Genomic DNA, 14,293 nt, shown 5'->3' with positions numbered 1-14,293 from the left:
GAGGATTTAATTTGCATAATCTCCTCCAAATAGGATTACAAGTAATTTCAAGATATTATTACTGTTCTTGAAATTGGATATACTGTCTGAGGAAGACTAACTGTAGCTCAGACTCAAAATTCAGACCTTTGTCTCAGACTTTTCAGGATATTGAAGTTTTCCCTGGTTATGATGAAAAACAATTCTCAGCTGTTTTAGCTGGTTACACAGTAACACCAATCCAGCAAAGTCGTGTTTTACCAGATAAAACATGACTTTGCTGGATTGATGCTACTCTCCCTTTTGGTGGAGAACCTCATTCTGTTAGTCTGGTATGTGCTGCCTTAGGGCTTGAATGCATTTGCTACACTGCTGGTAGTGTTAATGAAATAAAAACCATTTATCATGATAGCCTAGTGATACTTGCATCGTTCTGCCACATTTTGTTGACCATATTGAAGGGTTGTGCTGCTAAGCATTTACCAAAGATGGGGCATATGATAAAGGCGCTTGTGGCTAGTATCACAAAACTCTGCTATACCATCTTTCGATAAGCTGACACCTTAACTTCATGTGGTTATGCCTCTCAAGGCACTATGCATGGACAAAATCGTAACAGCTGGTGACTTTGAGGGAGAATAAAATAAGCCTTTTTATTTTGAACTCTCTCACAAACAAATACGTAACTTGCCTGTCTCTCAGTTAGATTTAATGATACTCCCCCAATCAAAATAGATTTTTCTATTATGGTATTGATGCTTTTGAAGTAAATGAAGCAAGAGACAGGGGAAGTAAACTAATTTTTTCCATGTGTGATTATCATTTTACATGTGTTGTGTATTCTACTTCCACAAAAAATTACTTCCCTTGATGTTAGATTGAAGTTCAGTGGCTAGAACCTGTATATTAATACTGCATCAAGTGAAATCGGTCACTAATTTATCACTAATACTTGAATCTAATACCATGATTACAGTTTGTAATCCTTGTGAAAAGGATTACGGGGAAATACAAAAAATAGATGTCCGTTTCTGAAGTAGTTAACCTTCCACAGTGCTTTAATATGAAAACATCTTTCTCCTGTCCTTCTGGTATTATCATCGATTAACCATAATGGTTAGAGAGGTGGGACTGGATTCTTTACATGTTTTAAAGCCCGTGGTATTCTAAACTTGTTAAATGCATGTGCACAGTGCTACAAAACATCTGACTTATTAGAGGCTCTTAAGGAAACAACTCAGTTTATATATAGTGTGAGTTTTCAGCTGATTTATTTTTATATTATGTATGCTATAGAACAACTGAAGCTTTTCAAGTGGTTTTCAGAAGAGAAGGCTGAAGGTCTGGAGTAGAATCTCACTGTGGAATCTCAGTTCCTAAAAATCAGGTTGACATACCAAAAAAAATCAGTTAAAAGATACGGACAGTGGGTGTCAGTCTTGACTCAAGTATGAACGTTTTTATGGGCATTGCTGACTGCAGAGATTTGCTTTGAGATGACTGATACAGCAAGACTATTAATATCAGTACTAGGACTAACATGTTTCTTTTTTTGTAACTTCAGGAAATTGGTCCATCATGTAGGAGTAACGGTGCTATTACTACAGCCACTCTGCTTCAAAAAGAGACCAAAACATGTAACGTGGTGGGTTTATAGTTTTGTTTTTTCTGTTGAATGGTCTGTTTGGGCATTGCGCTTTACCTGTGGATCAGAAATACATGGGTGGGAACAGCTGATCTTTCCTCCTCCCTGACCTGTGGAATGCTATCATAAATAACTGCTGAGCAAGCACTGGCCTGTAGTGGAGTGTGGGCTACCAGAGGTGTCCTCGAAGTAGAGAAAAGTGTGTGGGGAGTAAGATCTTTTATGTGAATAGGATTGCCTGCTGGAGCGATTGAGATACAGGCTTTGTTAGGCAACCTAGCCTGCTTAGTATATTACTGCCCATTTCATGCACTTTTCCTTTATATAAGAACTTAGTCCTTTTAAGAGTTAAAAGGACTCTCATGTGACAGATCTTCAGCCTTCTCTTCTGAAAACTGCTTGAAAAGCTTCAATTGTTCTGCACTGCAGAAAATAAAGTGTTTTTTTTTTTAAGGACAGCATTTCTACACTCTCTTCCCAAAGGTATTCTTGATTGAGCTTATTGCATATACAATAAATGTCTAAGGGTATATTACATTTCCTGATGTTGTCTGTATCTCCACCTGACAGGGAGATAAAAAAAATTACTTAGGGAACGTCAAATAGTAGTAAATGAGTTTTGCCAGCTTCCGTTTGGTAATGGGGCTCATGCTATTAGAGGTTCAGCTGAAATGAAAATGCTGATTCAAAATGTTCTGTAATGTTTTCATGGTTAAAATTAATTCTGTTTTGAATTGTCTCAGAGTATGAAGACTTTCAGAAAAGTATAATCAAATTCAAGGGAATGTGTAAAGATATAATACTAGTTAAGCAAAATTAATTTCAGAAGCTTTCCAAAATGAGCAAATTGCAAGCTCATCTTTCCTGTCTTTTTGGAGGTCCAAAGGTAGCCTAACAGTTCTGCTCCTTCTGCCACTTTGTTTTATTATGTGCATTTATTGCTTATGTTTTCAGGAAGCTTTTTTTCCTGATGAAACTGCTTTTCAAGAGTGAGGCAGTAGTACTGACAAAGCTGATATAACTAGGAAGGAATGTTCCTCACACTTAAACTTAAGAAACTTTTTTTTAGTGCTGGATTTCTTATATTCTTGAGACTGTATATTGAACTGAGATAACTTCAAATACATGCTAGCTGGATGTTAGAACATCAAAGTACCTTCTGTAAGCAGGATCCTGAAGCTTCTTCATTGTGTCTTTTATGTTCTAACTAGGCAGGTTTGGGGTGAACGTCAGCTGCAGATACATATCTTACAGATTAGCGGCTTTTTTTATGGAACATCATTAATTGCTTCACCTTGGTTTGTAGAGATTAGAGATGCTGAGGGTGTTTGTGGAATTCAAGAACTCACTTGTATGAATTATATGACAACTACTGCATGCTTTCAGAGGTTGCTGAGTTCTGGGATAATGCTTCTAAGCTGTAACTGGGAATTGGGAGAAGATGAGTGATGAAGTAATGTTAAGTTGAAGGAAATAGTGGTACTTTTTTTTTCTGCATGCTCATGAAGCCTGACCTAAACAAAGCAGCAAGCACTTACATCTGCAGTGCCCATTGCTTGTAGTGGTTGTGATTGTAGTGTGGTGCAAAGCAGTGGATCTTAGACCTTCTTGCCTTCTTGGCTTGAGAATCTCTTGAGAACTCTGTTCTGAAGTAGAACTTCTTACCCCACTCTAAATATATAAAGTTCTAGTGAAAGGATTTTAAAATATTTTTTTTTTAAAAAAGTGAAGTTGCCTAACTAGAAGTGGTTGCTCCTGGTTGTGATCATTGTAGATTATAAAGCATGCTGTGGCAAAGTTAAGACAGATACTCTGCCAAATGCAAGCAGGAGGAATTTGCAGAGTTTACAAGGATTTTGATGCAAGATCCTTTGAGTATTTTGTGTTTCTTTCCGACAGTCTTAACTGTGTCAGGTATTTGGTCCATCTCAGCCCTGTTGGTAATGGTTACTATCAACAGAAAGATAAAGTCAAGAAGGAAGAAGTCCTTTGTCAAAGAATGAGACGTTAAGTCTACTGAATGCATTACTATTTTATTTGCTTTTAGAAGTCATTCATGCCATAGGCCTTCCTGAGTAGACCCTCACAGTCCACGTCTGTTTCCCCGGTCTGTTAAATGTCTCCTCAGAGATCAGGAAAAATTTCTCCTCCTTCCCTTAAACCCTTTTAGCCAGGGGCAGCTGAAGTAAAGATCACTTCAAAGGCCAAGCATGGCTTTTTTTTTTTTACTTGGCATTGCAGTGGCTGTAGATGGTAGCCCTAATTTTACTGTCACAGTTGAATGTTATGACTATGCCTCGTTCTCTTCATATTTGTGCATATCGGGAACATCTCTTGTAAAGATGCTGGAGTTGCCGTAGCTTAAAATTGGTGTTGTAGAAATGGGATCCTTCCCCGTACGTAAGAACTCGTAAGGCAGAAAGGGCACTCAACATCCCTTATCTTCAGCTGTAACTCCTTTCAGGAGTGCTCAGATAAGATTAAAAGAACTAGGCTTCCTTCCAACCATCTCCCACTTTTTCACCTGAAGAAAATTGCTGAGAAAAGGAGCAGACACTAACTTCAGAATTTGAGTCAGCTTTTGTATGTCACAACACAGATTCAAATTCAAGGAAAAAAGGGCTCATTTCTGCAAATGTGCATGTGAAACTGAGCTGTTTTTTGATGGTGCAATTGAGTTGATAGAAAAGGTTCTGTTGACTCCTTTTTGTCATTCATTCTCTGGAAAACTGTGTAAACGAAATACTAAAAGAACCACAAACCAAAATCTGAGAGGATTCTGCCAGATAGTTTAAATAAACCAAAACTAAATTCAACGAACTATTAGACTTGCAAGCTTAAATAGTCTGAAAATGTAAATGCTACTGTTGTCCACAAAACTTTACCTTTGATCCTCCTTGCCAATGTGGTTTTTTTTTATCTTGAGGAAACAAGTGATAGTAGCAAAGATTTCTGCTTTGTTTGGCAGACAGGACAAAGCAGACATAAAGATCAAAATGACATAAAAAATAAAGGGGATGTTTTATTATCTTGTAGGGTAAAACCACCAAACCAATATTTAGTGTATTCAGGTTGTTTATAGCAATTTGCGTTTGGTTTTGGCCTCTCCCGTCTATGACTGGATTCTAAACTGAGCAATGAGTAACATAGGTGCTACAACAGCAGTAGTATGTGATGAAGTCCCTAAAAAATATTGAACTGTTTTGCACAGATGGCTCAATACAGCCTACTGTCAACTGATTTTTGTGCTTCAGCAAGCAAATGTGCCAGCAATGTATCAAAAGTGTAACAAATGCAGTAGTCCTGTAGGTGTCTATCAAGAGCAAACCTTCTGTTTGGGAATCTGATAAGAGTCTCTGTGCTATATAGCCTGTTCAGAGTGAGCACATCCAGGCGAATGGGCTGTAGTGGAAGATGCACTTACATTTTTTAATTCTTCCGTACTCCTCTCCCCAAATCATCTAAAATAACACTGGATTAGTTCTAGGCTCTTTTCTGTAAAAGCCGCTGGTATAATTGAACTTGGATCCTGAGTCAACATCACATTTGTCTACTCTTGTTCTTCACCAGTACAAAATGGATCAAATGCAATGAAGATAACTTCAATTAAACTGCATGAAATATAGCTGTGTTCCTGGGTTGTCTATAGCTCTAATGCACATCGTAAGGGCTGCTTATGGTTGTGCCCTGCCCAGCAGCTGGGTGGGGAAATGCCGTGGAAGAGAGGTAGCAAGAGGAAGGAAGGCAAAAAGGGTCTCTGATTCCCATAGCCCCTGTAAATCATCTTGCATCTTGGAGGCTAATTTTCCAGTAGTGATTTGATACCAGAATTAAGTCTTAGTGTGTGGACTGGATTTTCCTATCCTACAAATGCTTATCTGGTTTTCAGACACTGCTGATAGTTGTTTAAAATGTAGTACTGGCTTTTGAAGTTTTGAAAGCAAGAGATGGAACTTAGCTAACTAGCAATTGCTATGATAGCGGAATGGTTTTATTGTAAATCTATGTAAGTAGGTTGCAAGCATCAGTTAATATAGCACTGTGTTTTCCAGAGCAGGAGGTAGCATTTAAATGTTGTATTTAGAATCTGTGCATTTCCATACGTAAAATCCAAAATATATATTAGTATCTAGACTGCTTTAAAATACTGGAAATACTGATGTCCGATGTGGTGGTTATTCAGGCTTTAGTAATAAAACAATTACGAGAATAATTTTATATGCTTATTTCATAGTGGTACTCAAAGGTTCAGTTAGGATGAAGACTTAATTGGATGGAACAGTGTAAAAATATGATTAGGCTCCTAGATAGCAAATTTTAACAAAAAACATTATTTGAAATATCCTTATGTCTTCTATATTTAGAAACAGTGAAAAGTCAGCAGGGATGATAGATTCTTTAGCCTGGTTTTGGCAATGTGACCCATGGAAAACTACATTTTGCTATGGAAAAAAAAAAACATCTCCTGCAGGATATGATTGCGGGCATGGAGTACAGTTGTGTCCTTGTAGAAATTGGTCCGTTTTTACAGGGTTTTTTAAATGCAAAAATAATAATGGTTCTCTTTTGTGTTCTAGAATATGGGAATTCTCTTATTTTTATATTTTAACCCTTAACTGCATCCCAGAGATAATGATATTTTGAATATCTTTCTTCTAATTTAACCTGATTATTATTTTGTTAAAACCTAAAGGTCAAACTAAAATGGAAAACTGCCCACAAATCCCTAGTCTTTCACTGTGTTTAGCTCAGGATGAGTGTGAGGTGATGACAGGTGGCTTTAAAGTACCTTTTGTCCTTTCCTAATCCTGGTTTATGGGGATTTAAACATCAAGGACATAGTAAGTAGTCAACAAACTGCTCTGTCTTATACATAGTTGTCCAGGGATCACGGGGAACTAGGAAAGTATAGAGGCTGTAGTGTTGTACCTTCATCTGCTCCTGGTATGCACTCTAGTTGTGGTCTGGAGTGGAATCTGCTCTGGTGACCCTAAACCATATTCAGTTTGTTTGAGTTTTTATACTGGTAAGTTAGTTCAAACCAGGAGCTTCATAGTTGTGAATCTGATCTTGTATCTTGTACTGCAACTTGATCAACATGTCAGTTTACATAAAAAGTAATTGTGTTGTGCTATAAGAAGAGTAGTATGAACTACTGCACATACTTAATCAATATGTGATCAACATTCTTTTTGTTTGCAGTCCTGTTTACTGTCTCCTGTGACTTCATCTTTAAAGAAGCAGATTAATGCCAGCAAGGAGATATTAGGAAAACAAGAATATATTGGGAAGGAAGGAAAAGGAAATGGCAGTTTAGAAGAATGTGGTCCATACTGGGATAAGTGAGGCTATAGCAACAGAAATAAACAAAGGGAAGAGCATGATGTCCATTAAGAGAACAGTAAATGGTTCTTGGTGCTGTAGCTCTAAGAGGAAGATTTGGCTTTAATGTCCTCTGTTGTCAAAAAGACCTTGGTGCAGAAATGGAAGAGTGCTGGCAATAACGTTTTATATAATTTGAATCTCTGCTGATTGCAGTCAGTGTTTCAGTATTTGAAGCAGTTGTAGTCTGATGACATTTGGAAAAGTTGGATGATAGTCAAACATGAGAAGAGTTTAATGTATTTTGAACGTTCTGTAAGTTTTATTGAAGCTCACTTATCTGAACTGATTTCAAATATGAAAAAGCTTATCTAAAGCTTTGTATTACTACATGCGTGAGACTTGTCAAAGCCCAAGCAAGATGGAACCAACAGTGATCATTGTCAATGAGGTGCATAAAGGAACAGGCATGACTAAATCACATTACGAGGGTGGTGTGGGATGCTGGTGTTGATTACTGAGGATGTAAGTGTTTGTCTTGAATTTTCACTAGGTTTGATTGCTGGATATAAAGAGAAAGATACCTACTTCTGCTGGAAAAGGTAAACATGGATCAGCAGAGTTTCTATTCGTTAGTCTTTACTTCAGCATTTCTTAGTGTCATCATCTGCCTGTCAGATGATGACAGCTTTTTAAATGAGAACTTCACCGTTCATATGTACGTTGCCTTTGCTCTTCAGGTTGAATCTCTTTATTATGCTTGAAAGCTAACAAACCTTGAGGACCACTCAGAAACAACAGCTAATCAAAATTCAGGGGACTGATTGTCTGAAAGGTTGACTGGAAAAACTGTCTGTTGACTACAATGAGTTCCTGCTTGTATCTAGGACAACTAGACACTTAGTTTCTGAAGTCAGGCATGGGTTTTTGTTATCTTTTCTTGAAAAATACCTTTTCTTCCTGCAGGAGGTCCAGGCATCTTGTGTTTCATTTGAATAATGGCTATGGGGAGCTGGTCACTGACTTCTGATGAATCTTAGCTGAAACTACTGAACTTTTAAAAAAAGTTTTCCCTTTTGTTAGTCTAATGGAGCCAGAATTTATCCTAATGTGTAATTTATTTTTTTTTTAATCCAGAAGAAAGCTTTTTAATGGTGACCTGTGGAAATCATCTGAACGTTTTGGGAATTGAAGACATACTTATTGGTATGTACTTGATCACCCATCAGCTTTTCACAGGTAGATGGCAATAGAAATGTATCAGGAGTGTTGAGTCCCCGCTTCCCTTTTTCCGTTGTGCAATAATTAACTGTGTATCCAGCTTCATAATTCAAAGGTCTAAGGTTTGAGGCTTGTCCTTTTAATTATTTCTGGAGTTCTGACTACAACAGTACAATATGAATAAAACATTACTTTCAGGTCAATATGAGGGTTCAAGCTCATGGCACCTTCAAATTAATGAAACAACTTGTTCTACTGTACCTAATCAGCCACAAAGGATTATGGGGACCTAGGGCATTTTCATTAGTATCTCTTAAAGTGCCTGACACAAAGTGACATAGCGCCAGTCTTTCTAGAAAGGCTAAACATTAAACAGTCATTCTTAAGGAACAAAAGGAATTCTAATATCTAGGGGAATGTGGTATGTAACCTCCTATTTACTTTTAATAGCTTGTGTCTCTGACTTACAGTGACACTTAAGCACAATTGTTTATCTTAAAAAGGAAAAAAAGCAATTAACCCCCCCAAAGCCTTCTAAGACATCAGTAATTACAGTGGGTATGTTGTCTAGCTCTGTTCTCATACATTTTTTTCAAACTCACAAACTAGTGTTCCAGTGGAAATTTAGGCAAAATAGGCAAAGAATGTGTTCCAGTTTATTGAATATGCCCTTCAGCTTATGGTGCAGTGCAGCTGCACTAGAAACTGAAGTGTTATGTTTCTGAAATTTCTTAAGATAAGGACCAGAAAAGTAACTTTCCTGTTGGTTTTAATTTAAGATCTCATCCTGAATAATGTTGATCACTCTGTATTCAAAACAGTAAAACAGCAGGAGGTACCCTTTACTGTGCTGCAATCTTCAGAAGTATCCTGATCAGGAAAAATCTTAAATTTTGGAACTGGATTATACAATAATAACTTCTGTATGCAAGAATGAGTGCTGAGAGGAAGGAGGAATTCAGTTAGATATCTTGCAAAATACAAAACACACCATTAAGCTGTTTTTTCATGGTAGACTTCCACCTCACAGTTCTCTATTCTGCAAAGTGGCTATAAAAATAATATTGTGTGTTCTCCTGATGGTAGCTCAGGTGGATCTAGCTTCTCCAGGCATGCTATCCTGTTCCTATGGGGTTGTAAAGTACAGTCTGATGAGTTGTTGGCATAAGCAGTGAAGTCAGTTTAAGGGCGTTGTGCCCCCTCTGCCATTTGCAGCTCTACCCCGTGTTTGTGGGGCTATGCAGGAAGGCAGACGCAGTGGTCAGGGCTCTCTTGACGACCTGCACAACTGAGGGGACAAAAGGGAGCATGAATTGCAATGCTGCAGCTCTGAGGGAAGATGGATAAAGGGGGAAGGGTGGACTTCTCAAGCCAGTTACCCTGCGTACCAAAGTCTGTGCTCACTGAACTGTCCTATATCTCATTCCTGTGAACAAGTTCCCCAAGGAGGAGAGGGGTGGTTTTCTCTTTTTTTTTTTTTAATTATTGTAATCCTTTTGACCTCATGCATTCATGAGTTTGGTCTCTTCTTGTCAAAGTAGTTTTGCAGGTTGGCTGAACCATGTACTACTATTTTCAAAGCAAATATTTTGGGTATTGTTCCTTAGCAATCAGTTAAGAATTGCTAAAATGTGGCTTATCTTGAGCTATTGTTCTCTTAATATTTTTCCATTTAATTTAATATAACAATATTTATACTATAAATATCGCAGTATACAAATCAATGGTTGGCAAGCACAGGGTGTTGCAGGGTAGCTATATTTTGGTCATACACTGAGTAACTTTATTCTCAGAAAGACTGTGTTTCATAGGCCTATTGCTGTCTGTCCTCTTTTTAAATAAGCACGAAGGCTTTTTCATAAAATTCACAGAGTAAGACCGTGTTTTCAGCTTTTCTATTAAGTAGGCAGTGGTTAATGTCTGACACTCTGAAATACATATCGAAACTTTGAGAATCTGTCACATGCAACCCCTATACTGCTAAACTGTGTTCTTATTTGCTTACTGTTATTACCCTGGGTTTAGCCTGAAATTCTAATTAATGCTACTGATCTGAAGGCTTATTATTTGTCTTTTCCCAGGTGCTTTTGATGGACTGCTTTTGTGATCTCTCAAGCATTTCATCCTGGCTGTTTGAGGCATGAGACGTAACAGTTCTTAGTATGTGAGAGTCCCACTTATGAAGGTGTTTATCCTGAACAGACCTCAAATCTATTAATAGGGATGTTTACCAACAAAAATAGGTAATTTAACATATGACACATGGTAGATACTGTTGCCTATTTGGTAATGTAAGTTTTTAAACTATGTGGGAAGTGAGAGGAAAAGAAAATTGTAGGACATTCTAGCTTGAATGATATATATAAAAGAATAGTGATCTTGCCTCATACTAGCTTCACTCAGTGTTATCTCGTAAAACATCACATCTATATTTACTTGTAACAATAGCTAATATAGATGGTATACTCCCTCTGTGTTTTATACTACCTTTTTCACTGAGAAGCTTATTGATTTCCTCTAGGAATTTTTTTTCTAGTCCTCATCTGTAAAGTGCCTGAGAGATTAATTTTTATGCATAGGGAATTGATGCACAGAATCAATGGTTAAAATATCCTTTGGTTTTGGGGTTTATTTTTTTGGTACCTCAATTAAGATACCAAGGGCTCAGAGTTTCAGTGTACTTGGTATTACACCTTTAAAGCACAGCTGTCATCAACTTTGGTTACAGCAGTGAGCACTTCAGGTTTTGCTAAACAGGCCCAGGTGCCTTAAATCAGAAAACAATGAATGCTTCAGAAGTTTTAAGTGACTTCCTATCATATAAAAAAAAGACTGTGGCCTAGGCAGAGCTAGAGTAGTGTTCCCTAATGTGTTCCTTCTTTCTTGTTTCATTTGCTATTACATCTCTGCAATACATTAAGCAGAGGATTTCCTTCACTATTTTGTCCTCATCCATTACCCAAGAGCAGTCTGCTGGTATATTGAATGAGTTAGCATCCTATGAAAAACAGCAGGTCCTTGTCTAATTAAACTATTCCTGAGTTACTAGCTTCAAAAGTGAAGATATGTTGGCTCTTATTTTGAAAGACATGCTATGTGTTTCTCTCCTGTGTGGAATACTGTGGTGAGATGCATAACCATGAAAGTAAGTATTCCACAGAACACCTAAATAAATGTGGGAAATGCTAATGTTTCTGTTGTTTTTGTTTTATACATAACTGCAGTGAAACCCAGAACAGATGTTCACAGAGTAATTATTTTCTACCCTGAGTGCTCTTGGGGTGTGCACTTGTGGTTTTGCTATGCTGCCCAGGCTTGGTTGATAGAGCGAACTGTGGTTGGAAAAACATCAAGATGATAAGGACTCTAGTACTGCTTTTTCTCAGCATAGCTCAAGCTACTCTTGTAGAAGGTGTTCAGAGTTATTCCAGTCTATCCTATTTCCCTTGTTAGTACCCTAAAAAGTTTTTAGAACATAAGTCATTTGGAAAAGCCTCTTTACCTCCCATTCTTTTTCAAATATGTATTCCATCTGTTGCTTCCTTGCAAAGCAGAGTAGGTACCGCAGGGCCAGTGAACTGGAGCAGAAATGAGGACTTCTGTTCCTCAGAGGAAGGGCCAAAGAAGTCTACTTGCAGTAAGGCAAGTACCAAGAACATTGGTAACTAGAGATACAGCTGCCCTTACTTTGTGACAGTGTCTCCAGGATAGGGCACAAGGACTTGCAGGCTGGACCAGACAGTGCTGTCGAAAGGGTGGAAGGAACAACTGGAAACTGTTTATCTTTCTCCACTTCCTTCTGTCTTCCAGGTAAATAAACACTCTCATCTCTATACTGTTACTGTTAAACTCCATCACAGGCAGGTGAAATACATAAGGAGTGTTTGGAAGCTGATTTAGTGACTGTCTCTCTGCTAGTCTCACTTGTTCAGTGGCAGTTGCTGAAAAACCCCACAGTTCCCATGCACTGCTGCTTGTTCCAGGGCACAGTGATATAATTCCAGGTTGAAAAAGAGAAGTAATGTGTGACTAACCAGGACACCTTGAGGAAACTTCTCCCCACAGTGTCAGCTGCATTGTGCAGTCCTGACTCTGATTTCTGTTCTGGCCTGATCCACATCTCCCCAGTTTAATATTTCTCACATTCATATTGGCTGGGGGTCCACCTTTCATCCAGCCTTCTGGAAATCTGTGCTCTAGTTATGAATATGCATTAGATGTTTGGGAACCATATCAACTAAGGACCTCTTTCTTAGTTTGAGATGTTTGTTTGTTCTTTAAATCCTTGTAAAAAATACCTCCCTGGCAAATAACTACCATTGTTTTAGATACTGTGAAATGTGATGTGGCTTATATCAGAAACTTGGTGAACTCGAGGCTGTTTTCTGCTCACGCTACATGTACTTGGAAAGATTAAGTGTTGAAGTCCAAATATACTTGCTACTGTAGACCCACATGAAAACAACTAAGTCTGCTCTCCCTGAAGTCTGATGGCTTTGATGCAAGCTGAATTGGGCCTTAGGTGAAGGAAATGCTTTAGGAGTAGTACCTCTGAAGAGACCGTCCTGCCATTAATAGCCTGTTAAGAAAGGAAGCCTCTAACACACAAATACTGTTGCTTGCTGTAAAACAGAGGTTCAGTTAAAGAAATGGGACAGTTTAAAATGTAGAACAGCAAAGATGGATGAAATCTGAAGGATTAACTGCTGCTGTTGGGTACTTGTATTGTTACCCAGGCAGAGAGACAGTGTCTTTAGTTTAGGTCTGTATGACTTGTCATTATCAGTGTTCTCTCAAAAATGAGCATGGCTAAAGGTAACCTTGTTTAGTATAATTAACAAAAAAGCTTGTCATGATAAAGGCATACGATTTAATGATGAAACTTCAGTGTGAAATTGGAAACACAGCTTGGGTTTATCCAAGGACAGATTGACCAAAAGATTACTGAATGCTAGTGGCAATTACAGCTTTATTGGATAATGCGCTGCGCAGATCCTCAGCCTCTGTAAACTGTCCTAGCCCTGAGAAGTTCAGAAGAGACAAATGTACAAGTGCAGATCTGACCCACTGTTTCTTTTAGTGAATGTATATATATATATTTTTTTTTAACTAGCTATCAGCTTTGTATCTTTATCTAGTCATAGATCAACTCTGGTGTTTCTATCTGTCTGTTAAGAATTGGATGAGTTTGGACACTTAAACTAGAACTGAACCCTGGTCAAAAATCAAACCTTTTAATTTTTAACTTCTGTGCTTAGCATGCACCTTTAATGTGCAAGCAGTGCGGTTGTTTGTTTTAAATTAGACCTTTAACAACTTTTAGCATTGCTTGCTTACAGCAAAAACCAGGCAAGCAAACACATCCCAAACTGCATTTTGAATTAAAAGCAGATTTCAGAGAGACTGCATTGTCTATGTTTTCTCCCTCTAACCTTCTAACGGATGTAGTCTGCGTCTTCTTAAACCCAAAATAATCAACTAAAAATCCCTAGATCTAATTGTCAGAAAACAATCAGTTGACATTTTAGTCAACAAGAAGCTGAGAGGGAGAGGTGTGTTATACCGGCACAGACAATTTTGGATGTAGTTATGGGAAAGCCTTGAGCTGTTTTGAGTCTCATCTTGCAGCTCTAGTCTTGCTGAAGTCCCATTTGATGATGTCCAGCGGGACAGGGTCCCTTTGGTTGGATGATGAGTGCCACGGTAAAGTGAGAGGAAAATTTTAGATTAAGTAAATGGAGAACAGCATTGTCCTATGCTGGCTCCTTAGTAACTACCTTCTTCAGCAGTGAAGCATCTGGGCTGATGAGTTCATTTGTCTCTGAATGCAAATTTTGTCTTCTGACAAAGAATAATGGGTGGGGAGGGCTTGACCCACTGTCTCAGCACAGGGCTTCCCGTCACTGACAGCGTCTCCACCATTCCTGTTTGAGAATCCCTCTTGCCTACCACCCTATGGGAAGTATAGATGTTTAGAAATGGTAATGGTGAATGTGGCAGGAGCACACCTTCTGGCTGCCAGTTGTGTGGGAGTGAAGTGTAGGTAGGTGCCTCCCAAAGCTTGCATCCAGGTCACCTCAAACATACTGTGAGAGAAGAGTGCACATAGCTCCCAATCTGGGGTTG

The sequence above is a fragment of the Leptosomus discolor genome, chromosome 5, assembly GCF_034619465.1.
Source record: "Leptosomus discolor isolate bLepDis1 chromosome 5, bLepDis1.hap2, whole genome shotgun sequence".
Classification (NCBI taxonomy): domain Eukaryota; kingdom Metazoa; phylum Chordata; class Aves; order Leptosomiformes; family Leptosomidae; genus Leptosomus; species Leptosomus discolor.
The sequence above is the reverse complement of the archived record's forward strand: the minus strand, read 5'-3'. Positions refer to the sequence as shown.